The sequence below is a fragment of the Sciurus vulgaris genome (genome assembly GCF_902686455.1).
Source record: "Sciurus vulgaris genome assembly, chromosome: 12".
NCBI classification, from domain to species: domain Eukaryota; kingdom Metazoa; phylum Chordata; class Mammalia; order Rodentia; family Sciuridae; genus Sciurus; species Sciurus vulgaris.
In genome coordinates this window covers 49,522,937-49,537,104 of record NC_136473.1, presented here as the reverse complement: position 1 = coordinate 49,537,104, position 14,168 = coordinate 49,522,937, and the positions used below count along the sequence as shown (strand labels likewise).

General features: G+C 38.4%; 1 protein-coding gene and 1 pseudogene across 7 annotated transcripts in view; one reads left to right on the top strand and one right to left on the bottom strand.

Moving 5' to 3' along the window:
- The window catches only part of FMN2 (formin 2), a 361,252-nt gene that overhangs the window by 286,993 nt on the left and 60,091 nt on the right, over positions 1-14,168 (bottom strand). The window lies entirely within an intron of this gene.
- Positions 1,130-5,405, top strand: LOC306642463 (small ubiquitin-related modifier 2-like; annotated as a pseudogene). The gene has a single exon. The product of its transcript is annotated as a small ubiquitin-related modifier 2-like (transcript).

Genomic DNA, 14,168 nt, shown 5'->3' with positions numbered 1-14,168 from the left:
GCCTGAGGAAGCCTTCATACCTTTTTTCCAAAACAAGTTCAAAGTTCCCACTCTGGAAGGTCCCACTTTAAAGGACACACCCAACTAAATTTAGCATTTGTCAACTAAAAGCATAACAGGGATATCAGATTGGTGTCCTCTAATTTGGTGGTTAGTTCTTAAGTGAAGTCAAAATAGCTTAATTTAAGAATAAAATTTTCTCACTAAATAGCAAGTCAGGCACTTGACTACTTAGTATATACTTTAATTCGCATATACACACAGTCAGGAGCAGTGGCACACACCAGTAATTCGAGCAACTCAGGAAGCTGAGGAAGGAGGACTATAAGTTTAAGGTTAGCCTCAGCAATTTAGACCCTGTCTTAAAATCAAAATCAAAAAGTGCTGTGGATGTAGTTCAGTGGTAGAATGCCCCTGAGTTCAATTCCCAGCAAGAAAACACACTAACTTTCAATTTCACAATTTGTACTTAGGAAGAATAACTATAAGTACCAATAGATGGCACCATCAAAAAACTGCTACTTGGTATATGTGACTAACAGAACCTGTCTCCCGAGTGCCCCCTATGTGCAGGATGTTGTGTTACATGTTGAGGATGTCTGCCTCAGCCTTTGAATCTGAAAATAACCTCACATTGTAGTACATATTGGGTGTATATTAAAAATAATATTAAAAGAAATGGCCAGGCACTGTGGCACACGCCTGTAATCCCAGGAGCTTGGGGAGCTGAGGCAGGAGGATCATGAGTTCAAAGCCAGTCTTGGCAACTTAGTGAGGCCCTAAGCAATTTAGCAAGACCCTGTCTCAAATAAAATATTTTAAAAAGGACTGGGGATGTGGCTCAGTGGTTAAGCGCCTCTGGGTTCAATCCCTGATACCAAAAATGAAAGAAAAAATTAAATGGTTTCATCCTCCCCATCCTGTACTGTGGCTCTTCTCCACTTGCTCAAAAGTCCTCTTCTCCAGTCATCCTCAGTAAACATTATCAAAATACAAGCAGTATTTACCAAAACAATCTGAAGTAATTTGAATCTGAAGTAATTTTCAGATTCAAAACTGTTCAGTCCATTCTGTCCTCTAATCTCAGTTATATTTTGGCTTTTCATTAGAGACTTTTTTTTTTTTTTTTTTTTTAATCAAGGTTACCTTCTTTTCATGCACCTGACTGGGTCAGTAGGCCTTGCAATACAGTCACATTGGTAGAAACCTTGAGAGGCTCAACACTGACTAAGCCACCATGTTCCTACCTGCAGGCTTAAATTCAGGTTCTTTCCCAAATCCAAAGACATCGGGAAACACATTTCTGATCTGTACACAAAGTCCATCCATTCAGCCTCTGATCAAAACTGCCTTCTTAGGTAGCTGTTCTCAAATCAACCATGGAATCCAGGGTTTTCTCATAAAACATCATGGAAAATGAAGTATGAATTACCTTCAAAATTGTGACTTCATTTTGGTTTTGAGCATCTGGTTTCCCAGGGCTGACAGTCCCACTGTACCCAAATTCCAAGGACTTCTTTCAGAAGCCCCATGTGTTGCCCTGACATTCATTTTTTCTGTCCTAAGAGCAAATATTAATTACCAAACTGAAATCAAGTCTCAGAAACTATGCAGTTGTCATTTCCTGTTACACAAAATTTTATAAAAAGAAATTTAAAGTTCTTTTTGCAGTTCTCATTTCAGTAGTGTATTTATAAAGTACAGTTGCCTGTCATTGTTTTTCATGTTCATTTCTCAGATTTCTAATAATATAACTCTAATCTATACTCTCTTTCTTAGGTTGTCTCCATCCTTGAATTCCTAGTATTTCCCTAAAAGTTCCCCAGACATCCATTTCAAAGATCTCCAAAAATATCCAGGATTTCTTATGACACATTCACCTGACCCAGAAGTCACACAATTAATTTGTAAAACATATATTTATTACTCAACTACATTTAATAATGCACAAAGAACATTAGCCAACAATGACATCTGGACAGTTAAAACCTGTTTTAAATAGAAGAACTTTTTCTTTTCTAATGGAAGGTAGTGAGCATAGCTTGAGGATAAAGTGAATTGACTGGAGCATAGTAGACTAAAATTCTAGCTCTATAAAAGCTGGTTCAGCCATAGACAAGTCACTTCACCTTTCTGAATGTGTGTGTCCTCATTTGTCCATTTAAGACAATTAGGTTAAATCAAGTGTTTATGAAATTCTATTCCAGTTTTGAGATTTTATTAGTCCACCAAAAATAGAAAATTATCTGGGTATGATGGAACACACCTGTAATTCTAGCTACTTGGGAGACTCAGACAAGTGGATCACAAATTCGAGGCCAGCCTTGGCAACTTATCAAGACTCTATCTTAGAACAATTATAAAAGGGGCTAAAGATGATGTACCTTAGTGGTTGAGTGCCCATGGGTTCAATTCCCAATACTTAAAAAAAAAAAAAAAAAGAAAATTAATCATGTGCACACTGTACATGAAATAGTTAAAACAGTAAAATCCTTCTCACAGCCTAGGAGCATGTTTGATAGTGTGAATCAGGGGCTCTTCCTCAAAGCATTTAGTTGCACTTCAGCTGTTGTACATATAAAATCCTGTTAACATCACAAAGTAAAAGTGAATAGGGCTGGGGTGTAGCTCAGTGATAAAGTTCAATCCCTAGCAACCCCCCCAAAAGAAAAGTAAAAAGCACAAAAAGGAGTCACTACCAGAAAAATAACAGACCCCAGTAGTAATTTTATAGAATATGCACCCAAAAGAAAAAGAAGCTGCATTTCAGCACTGCACAAATCTGTGCAATGGTATGTTAGGGTCAGTGATGGCCAGAACTACAAAAATGCAATTGAAAATTTCATGCTAATAACAACCTCAAGCAAGAGAGAACATAACATATATTTCAGTTTCTTCTGTAAAGTAGGATAAACAGCTTCTGCCGCTCCTGGAGCTGCTTGTGTGCTCATTCGGTGTGGACCTGGTACCTCTTTTGTGAAGTGGCAGCTGAAGAGACTCCAGCGCTCGCCATGGCCCATGAAAAGCCCAAGGAAGGAGTCAAGACTGCAAACAACGATCATATTAACTTGAAGGTGGTGGAGCAGGATGGTTCTGTGGTGCAGTTTAAGATGAAGAGGCAGACACCACTTAGTAAACTAATGAAAGCCTATTGTGAACGGCAGGGTTTGTCAATGAGGCACATCAGATTCTGATTTGATGGGCAGCCAATTAATCAAACACACACCTGCACAGTTGGAAATGGTGGATACAATTATTGTGTTCCAGCAGGAAACAGGAGGTGTCTACTAAAAAGGGAACCTGCTACTTCAGAAAAATCTGTTCCTAGAGACCAAGAATACATTCTTAATTAGAAATCTGCAATTTGGTTCCACCACATCCTGACTACTACAGTATAGTTTTCTCCGTTTTTTCATTTTCCCCTTCCCCATTCCTTTATTGTACATAAAGTAACTGGTGTATGTGCACAAGCATATTGCATTTTTTTAACTAAATGGCCAATGATATGTTTTGATTGACATCAGATGGAGATGGGATGGGGAAAAATACTGGTTCTATGAAATTATCCCCTTTCTCCATTAGTGGCATGCTCATTCGGCTCTTACCTTTATATTCTAATAAGTTATTTTGCTCTCACTGTTTTAACAAAAAGAAAAAAGAAAAAAAAAAAAAAAACCCTGAACAACATAAAAATCCTTGCATACCTTGTTCAATTGGAGAATTTTAATGTTTTTCATTTATCAATGTAAAACCAAGGATAATTTTATCCTTTTTGTATGTAGCTGTTACATGTAGGACAATCTGTCTTTAGGGGTAAATTACTCTTTTAAAAAAAAGATTCCTAGATAGTTTTCTCTTCAAATCAAACATCTTGTTTTTAAATAAACTTCTTATTTAAATGAAAAAAATGAAAATCAAAAAATAAGTAGGATAAACACTAATTGGGCTGGCTATAAAGATTAAATGAACTAGTATTTATGAAGTGATTAAAACAGAGCCTAGTTCGTAAGTAAACTTAGTGTGTTTTTATATGTTGAAGAGTTTTTTTTTTTTTTTTTTTTTTTTAAAAAGGACCATGGGCTGGGGGTGTAGTGCAGTTCAGTAGTAGACTGTGTGCTTAGCACACATGAGACCCTGGTTTAATCCCTAGCAAAATAAATAAAAAAGCAAAGCACCATTGAAAGGAACTGAGGATACCCTCCGGTATGGTTACAGATTGGAATGGAAACCATTCAGAGGAAGAAAGAAAATGTGAGTGTAAGTGTATAAAGCATGATAAGAACAGAACTGTTTCTCAGCCACATCTGTCCAAGGATTTTACCCTAGGTTCCTACTAATGAAGGACTAAGATTAAAATAGAACCTGTTTTCTTCCTTCCTTCCTTTCTTTTTTGCAGTACTAAGGATTAAATCCTGGGACACTTTGCCACTGAGCTACATCCCCAGATCTTATAATTTTTTTTTTTATTTTGGGACAGAATCTCACTAAGTTCTGTGACTGATCTTAAAACTTGCTATACCACTTCCTCAGTCTCTCAAAGCAGCTAGAATTACAGGCATGTGCAGTGCCCAGCTCAGAACCACCTATATTCTAATTGTAGTTATCACAAATGTGATTTACTTTTCTTTGTAAATATAGTTCATTCCATGTATGAATTGTCATTCTAAATCTCTAAATCAGTCCATATGTTATCAAAGGAATCTTTCTAAAACTGATTCTGAAATAAAGTCTACCCTTCATCACAATGCTGTATGACTCCATTGCCATGTAAATGGACCAGCCTATACATGGATCTCACCTTCACCCTACATCAGCCTGTGTTCCACTCACCTGGACATACACTCAACCACTTCAACAAAGAACACTTAATCTGAAAATACCTGCAGACATCTTCTATGAGCCTCCTTATCCTTCAGACCTTGAGAATCTTGGCTTTCCACTTTGACCATTCACTCTGCCTCGCCTTGTCTTCTGACTTTGTAGAACCACTCCCATGCCATTATTCTCAACCTCTACTTACACTAAACTTCAATGCATCAATCTGGGTGAAAAGCCAACCTGAGGTCATCTCAGTGTTTAGTTTCTGCCATACCCAACTCTGAGGCAGAGCTAATATTTATTCATTATCTGCCACCTCAGCTGGCTTTCCACAAACACCCCTTGTTATACTCAGCACTCACTCCAGTACTTTTGGTGTTCAAATGAAACATGTTTCACATGGTAACTGTTAAGTGCACATCCCCCAAATGTCTCTTCACCCTCTGCAAGGAAGACACCCATTCAAAGATGAAACAAGACAGGCAACACTCAAAAGGCCAAATGCATCTGTGGCCTAGCCCCCTCAGCTTGCCCCCGCAGTCTTTATTTCCACACACAGGCGTTCTTATCCCTGGCCTAAGCCAATCCTCCACCTGTAAATATTCCCATCCCTTTTGGTCTCTCAAGACCATATGTTATCAATTATCCTTCCTCTCAGTCTTCCACATTCCCTTTGGTATCTAAACATGCTATAAACACTCCTGGGCTTTGAAGGAAAAAAAAAGATTTTTCTCCCTTCACCCTTCTTTGCTTCTAAACTACTCTGATTTCCTTTACCCCTGACGCAAAAGCTCCTGAGCTAATCACATACCTTTGCTGATTCCATCACCTCACCACACCTTGCTCTTTCCTTTCAGTCTGAAATCTGGATAGTGCTCTGGGTACTCAGATTTTTCTCTATGAGGATATTCAGTGCAGCTTTTGGTAAATTCAATGACTACTTTTCAGATTTAATCTTACTAATCTCTTTGCAACATTTCTCATTACTTAGTGTTTCCTTTTTTTTTCCCCCCAATTCTCTTCTGTCCTTATGGGTCTCCTTGCAGTTTGTTCTCTCCTGCCCATTGCATAGATGCTCATCTACACATCAGGCCCTTCTCACTCTATGGGAAAAACATCTCACACTGACTCAGTCTCTCCCCCCCCCCCCCCGACTCACTCTGAACCCTAGATACAAATAACCAATTGCTTTTGTTTTATTTTGGTTTCTTTTGGTACTAGGGATTGAATCCAAGGGTGCTTAACCACTGAGCCACATCCCCAGCCCTTTTTATTTTTTTTATTTTGAAACAGGGTCTTGAAAAGTTGCTCAAGGCCTAAGTTGCTGAGGCTGGTTTTGAACTTATGATCCTCCTGCCTCAGCCTCCTGAGTTGCTGGGATTATAGGCATGCACCACCACACCTGGCTAACCAATTGTTTTTTGCATGTTTAAGTAGATGCCCTCAAATTCATTATGACCTAAGTCGAACTAACTATCCCCACAATCTGCTACTTCTTCTTGTGTACAGTGCTGGGGATGGAACCCAGGGTCTCCTGCATGCTAGGCACTGAGCCGCACCTCCTGTATTTATGCACAGTAAATAGCATCACATTGTACTTTAATGCTCAAGTCAGAATCTTAGGCATATGCTCCTTATCTCTGCCCTCTCCCTCATCGTCATACAAACAATCAAATCTCCAAGGCTTTTCATTTCTACTTTCTGAAGCAGTCCTTCTCAAAGTATGGTCCCTGGACCAGCAGAATCAGGATCACCTGGGAACTTGTTAGAAACATAAATACTCCAGCCCCATCCCAGACCTCCTGAATTAGCAATTTGTGTTTTAACAAGCCCTCCAGGGGATTCTGACTCAACCTAGAGTTTGAGATTGGCAATAGTAACAATTCTAATCTAAATATCCTTAGAATCCACTCTTCTCACCCCAAATTTCTTTCCCAAATGGAAGATTATTTTATAATTAATACTATGATAATGAGGTAGGTCAGAAAAGAAACAAAAGATATGTAGAAAGGGGACAAAAGGGAAGGGAAAAGACACTACATCTTTAAATCTAAAAGACCCATGATCTGAGTACTCATACTTTAATTACTCAGGCTTGTCCTCCTTCCTGGACTGTCACCCCAAATTCTTGAGAAATCTATAAACTGAGTTACTATAAGTTCACCCATATAAAAAAATTGCTTTGTTTTAATGCTTATGAGGACTGTTAGCTTAACAATGTATTTTTAGATTAGAGAGCACAAAGGGAAATGTATTTTAAGAAACTTATAATATGGGCACATTCCAAACATTATGTAATAATCAGAGGAGACGATGTCAAACTAAAGATTCTAAAACAAAGATGAGACCACCATAAATGTCTTGTGATTACCAGGCTGATGCCATTCTCACATACCTTCCCATATCCATACCCCAAAGAGCCTATACCTGAAAAACCTCATTCTCAAGACAGCTGCATTCTACTCTGAAAATGTATATGTTAGGTCAGAATTTGGGTGACTGTAGGAGACAGAGCGGAGCAACTGAGACAAAGGGCAGTGCGCCAAACAGTGACCAATCAAGTGGACAGGAAAACTCCACTGACCCTTAACTCCACCAGTCACTCAGCAGGTTCCCTCCCATTCCAGCTTATAAAGATCCTGGGCAGTCAGGGGCCACGCATGATTTTCTCGGGGTCCCTACCTGACCTGTACCCCGGGGGTCTGGGAATTTCGCCCGGAGAGCCAAATTCCAATAAAGCTTGCTTTGGCTGCTTTCTGTCCAATTTTATTTGGCCGCTAACCCTGCCCCTGGGCTTACAGTATACCCTCACTTTCTTTTTTAAAATATTTTTTTAGTTATTGATGGACCTTCATTTTGTTTATTTTTATGTGGTGCTGAGGATCGAACCTAGTGCCTCACATTTGCCAGGCAAGCTCTCTATCACTGAATTATAATCCCAGCTCCTCCCTACCCTCACTTTCTGTAATAAACTTGTCTTTGCTACTGACACCTGACTCGTCCTTAATCCCCCCGCCCCCACCCCACAACTGGGAATTGAATCTATGAGTGCTTTACCACTGTGCTACACCCATAATCCTTTTCATTTTGTTTTTTTTATTTATTTTTTGAGACAGGCTTCACTAAGTTACTGAGGCTGGACATGAACTTGGAATGTTTCTGCATCAGCCTCCAGAGTCACTGGGATTACAAGCATGATCCACTGGGTGAGTCTCTTAAATTCTTTTCTGCAACAAGTCAAGAACCTGGAAGGTCCCAGTAAAGGTCTTTTCTGCTGATGGAGAGACCACCTCAAACCTCTTATATGGTGACAATAATATGTAAAATGAGATTGTCATTTATTAAAGAAAAATTCCTCATAGTAGTGCAACTCCCTGAATATTTAAAGTCTTTTCAAAAGAGAGGGTAGGTTTAGGTAAAGGGGTTAAAATGTGGTTTGAGATTCTCCCAAGATTTGATAACATGGGTGTGTGCTTGCTTATCCTGACTGGTCATTTTGTACATGCACAAGTTCACTGACGGGAATATAGAAAAAAAGGTTGCCCACTTTCCCTATCAGTGGAGTTTGCTTGAAAGAGGCACATCCCTGGAGTTCATCATTACTATGCATCCAAGGGTTTGAAAAACATTGGTTAAGGAAGCAATTTTCTGAATGAAATGGAAAACTTTTGTTATGGTCATCTCTCCTTGCCAGAAGATTATGCAATATATTATGTAGCATGCAGTGTGTTACATCACACATAATCAAAATAAAATGAAAAAGAGAGGGACTTGGAATGTGTAGAGTACTTGTCTAGCATGTGCAAGGCCCTGGGTTCAATCCCCAATACCATAAATCAGAAGGACTGGGAGCAGGGTGCAGTAATGCACACCTGTAATCCAAGCAACTTGGGAGGCTGAAGCAGGAGGATTGCAAGTTTGAAACCAGTCTCAGCAATTTAGTGAGGTCCTAAGTAACTTAGGGAGACCCTGTCTCAAAAGAAAAATGGCTAGGGATGTGGTTCAGTGGTTGAGTGTCCCTGGGTTCAATCCCTAGTACAAAAAAAAAAAAAAAAAAAAAAAAAAAGGATTGAGGAAATTGGAAGCACATATACTATTTTTTAATAATTTTAAAAAGTCCAGCTAACAATGAAAGAAAATAAAAACAATCTCCTACTACCCACACCTTCTTCACAGTTGAAGGCAATATTTCTCTCTCCTGCATCAATTGTAACAACCCCCTTAGTCTACCAATCTCCAAACCATACCCAGAGCATACCTCTTAGTCACTACAGCACAGAATGTTCCCTCTGATACATAAATCTGATCATCCCACACTCTTCCATCTAACACCCTCCAGTGGTTTCCTACCATTCTTGCAATTAAGGTTTAGTTCCTAAACCTTCTTCCATAAGCCTTCATAAAAGAATAAACCAGCACTGATTCCTAAGGTGGCTCCTCTGCGCCTCCCCCACTCCCTACCAAGGCTGACTCTTGGCTACAGTCATACTGACCACACAAAGCCTTCTACCACCTCCCACTAAATACTGTGTCATTGTGTCTGTTCATCTAGAAGTCTCTTTTGCAGTAAGCCACATAAGAATGGAAAGAAGATATGCATTTTTCACAATGGAAAGAGGATATGCATTTTTTCATAGAAAAGTTTAGTAAAATTTGTGTGACTGGCTGTTGACCACACATAATTGAAGTTAGAAAAGTCAAACTCACCAAATTACTCACTTTCTAAATATTTCCTGAGTATAAACTAGAGGTCAGTCAACTATAGCCTACAAAAAATATGATTAGCCCACTGCTTTGTAAGTAAAAGTTTTATTAGGACACACAGCCACATTTATTCATTGTTTATTGTTTGTGGCTGATTTCATGGTATGACAGCGAGGTGAGTAGTTTGTCTCTAAGATAATTACTAAAACTAAAATGTTTTCTATCTGGCTCCTTAAGAAAATCTTTGCCAGTTCCTGATCTAGACATAAAAAGAGATTAAATAAATCTTCCTTCATGTTCCCAAAGTCCAGCAAATACTGGGAGGGGGAGGGGAAACTCCAAAAGCTCCTGGCTGGGGTGATGTTCTCTTAGCACAAGGTACCTTCACTGTCACAGCTTCCCAATGCTACACTTCTCCTGGTTCTTGAGACAAGGGAAAGAAGGTCACAAGAAATGCAAGTCCCATCAACAGAACTGATTGATATTCAGTGCATACCCAGCAGAAGGATAAGAAAAGGAAATCATGACAGAAAAGTTGGGCTGAGTCACCCATTTTAATAAAAGTCCATCATAGAAATTCAAAATGAATTCTGAGTCACCCAACACTATTTGCCAAATGGGTGATAAAAAGTACCAGTTTCTGAAAGCTAAACAGATATCTGAAACACCACAGTCCTCTTATATGAGAAAAAACAAAGTACATCCTCCTTTAAAAGGTGTGATTGCCACAAATGTGTCTTTTAAAAATTCATTTTTCTAAACTTCAATGAACTTCATGGTTTGGTAACATTTTAAAATCCATACCAGTATTAGATGGCTGCATTTCCTGAGCTCAGAAAATGTTGTGGTGAGAGAAATAAAAATAATTACCATTACTACTTCTGCAACTACACTTTTTTGTTCTTGTTCTCAGATTGAACACAGGACCTCACACATGCCACTTAGGAATAAGACTGCAATAAGATTTCTAAACTGAACATAATACAGAAGATCACCTATTTTCCATTCTGAAATAAAATACAAAAAAAGCAGCATGTATTAGAATTTTATTAAATCACATATCACATCAGAAAAAAAGCTCAAAAGAAGCTTAAACATAGTAATCTCAAAGCATAGTTAAAATATATGTAGAAAAATTGGGGCTGGGATTGTAGCTCAGTAATAGAGTGCTTGCCTAGCACAAGGGAGGCTCTGGGTTTGATTCTCAGTACCTTTATTTTATTTATAAAAATATATAAATAAAATAAAGGTATTGTATCCATCTAAACCTAAATATATATATATATATATGTATATATACACATACTAAATATATATATATATGAAAAATTTGTATACTAATTGCTATAGGATTCAGATACACAAACATTCACTTAGTGGTCATAGGACAAATTATAGAGATAAAAGAAACATGACAGTAATTTTACAATTCATAGAATCCAAAAAATAGTAATTTTTAAAATATATAATAAAAACTTTCTACTTCACACTGAACTATCTAACTACAAACACAGAGGACATAATTTGTTAGCATACAATCAATCAATCCTGTGGTTAAAGGCAATTAATAGGGGCTGGGATCATGGCTCAGTGGTAGGGCACTTTCCTTACATGTGTGAAGCACTGGGTTCGATCCTCAGCACCATATAAAATGAATAAAATAAAATAAAGGTATTGTGTCTATCCACAACTTAAAAAAAGCAATTACTAGCCAGGCACCATGCCACACACCTATAATCTCAGCTACTCAGGAAGCTAAGGCAGGAGGACTACAAGTTTAAGGCCAGCCTCAGTATAATTTTTGAAACCCTGTCTCAAAAATAGAGAAAAAGGGTTGGAGATGCAGCTCAGTGACAGAGTGCCCCTGAGTTCAATCCCCAATACTCTGAGGAAAAAAAAAAGAAAGAAAGATTGATTATGAGAAATTACTTTGCTTGACTATCTTTGTTTTAAAAAAATATTAATACAGGGAAAATTTTCCAAAACCATGTAAGTGGTAAGTGTACAACCTTCAAAGAATGAAATCAAATTGAAATGTCTTAATATATATCTACTTACATTCTTTATAAAACAAATCCATTTTATAACTAAACATGAAACTAGATGAAAAATGGCTCTTGGAGAAAACTTAGCAAATTTCTTCCTAGAGATATTTTTACTTGTTCCCATCAGTAATCTACCCCATGAGAATTATCCAAGTAACAATATTAAACTTATTCCTTGTAGAAGAGTTCTTTGAAAGAGAAGAGCAATGTTACATTGCAAATCAATCTCCAGGTCATTCTGGTTCCTCTCTCTGTCAGGAATTCTGGATGGAAGAGATGTCTTTATTCTTGGGTGAGGTGTTATAGAAAGCAGTATACTTCATTCCTTCGTGCCATGTCATCTATAAAGTATGCCCTACACACATTCATACAAAAAGCTAAATAAGTTAGTCATATGTCAATATTTGAGTGGTCACAATCTATAGACAAAACTAGGGAAGCTGGTTACTATGGAGTGGTCATGAAAATGACTTCAGGGAGGCAGGCATGACAGGTGCACCTTCAGGATTTGCAGTTACTTCCCCATAGTGTTTCTTATTCTTCCCATTTCCATTCTACTCTCTCCATAAAGATGTGGAAGAGCAAGTACTGGGGCAAGAACGTGGTAATTAGAGCAGTAAAATCAAGAATAGTAGACAGAATAAGAAAGGAGGAGGGCAATGTGCCCAGAAGCAGAGATCCAACAGAATCAATTCTCAAGCCAATTAATTCCCAAGCAAATTCACATTCCATCACATCTTCCTTCCCTACCCCCATGAGCTTTCATGATTATTAAACATAGGCAAGCCTTGATCATTCAAGACAATTCCCTCTATAGATCTCCAGTTACTCCTCTCCTTGGTCACCCTGGATTCCTGACAGCCCTCTTCTTCACAAAATCAGGACATTTGTTGAATGACTATGCCAGATTCTGTGATAGGAACTTTGAAGATAATAATTAAGAGTAATAATTATTAATAATTGCATGTCACTTATGTGCCAGGCATTGTGCTAAATGTTTGCTTGATAAATTAATTTCATTTAATCTTCAAGACACCCCCAGAAATAAACATTATTATACATAAAAATTTTACTGTGACCCTGGATAAACATTCTAACAGCTTACCTAAGTAGGAGAAATGGGATTAGAACACAGCCTAGGACTAGAGTCTGCTCTTAACCACTCTGAGGAGTGTTTGTGAAACACAGGGACATAGCATTGCACTGTTCAAGGGGACACCTTTACACAAAATTTAATTTACATTTGGGTAAACAGTCAATTGTAATAATAGACAATGTATAATAGACAATGTAGAGTTAGATGGCTAAAGAAGTTGTCAGAGAAGGAGGACATCTAACTATGAACAGCATCCTATGAAGAAGAATATAACTTAATGGAGAAATAACAGAAGCAGAGAAGCCCACAGAGTTGTGAGAAAACATGAACAGTCAAGAAAGTTGATAGCCCTTCAGCATGATGAAGGACAAAATCTGTAGGAGCAGAAAGGGGAGCAGGTCGGAAGCTAGAAAAGTGGAAAGGGTTGGAGATAAGAGAAGACCATAAGATCCAAGGAATTTGGACTTTATTTAAACAGAGAAACCACTGAAGGCTTTATGAATAAAAAATGATATGATCAGATATAGATTAAAGGGTTTCTCAACCTCAGTGCTATAGCCATTAGTATTGCATAAATCTTTGCTGGGGGATGGATGGAGTATCCTGTGCATTGTAGAATGCTTGGCAGCATCTCTGGGCTCTGCCCTCTAGATGCCAGTTGTAGCCTTCCCCACATTGTAACAATTAAAAATGTCTTCTGACATTGTCATGTAGGACAACATGGCCATGAAATGAGAACCACAGGAGATTATGGAAACTGGACTGGAGACTAGGCAAACCCAAGAAGATACTGAAAAGGCCAATACAATAATCCAAACAGATGATAACTGATGTGACAGCTATTTTTTCCATTCTTCTCAGGCAACATGGCCTTATAATTTAGCCCTCTATTATCTTCTGGAAAATATTCCAAGTCCTCCCTGTGTAAAACCCTCTTCACCTCTGAGGGCCACTCATCCAACTGTGTCACATTTATCCCTTCTTATCGCAGACATTTACTGACCTCTTATCGCAGACATTTACTGACCTCTGCAGTACAGCCTTGTACATGCCCAGGACCATCATATGGTCCTGTGTGTGCTTCACAAGTTAACTCTTCTACAACTCAATGGAATGTTAAGTTCCAGTCAACACTTCTGAATGTCTTAATGACAGTGCGTATTCTCTCTACCATGAAGTGGACTTCAGAAGTCAGTGGAACACCTCCATCTCTGAAATCCTTAACAATACTCTTCCTCTCACCACAAGCTTCAGTGAATCCATTTGCTGTATATTCTCAATTTTTTTTTTTTTTTTGCAGTGCTGTGGATTGAAGCCAGGGCCTTATGCTTGTGAGGCAAGCACTCTGCCAACTAAGCTACATCCCCAGCCCCTCTCACTTATTCTTCATTGTCCTCAAAAACTCTAATCTTGGGGATGAGGAGGTGGCTCAGTGGTAGAGCACTTGCCTAGCATATGAAGCCCTGGGTTGGATCACCAGTATCACACACACAGAGACACACACC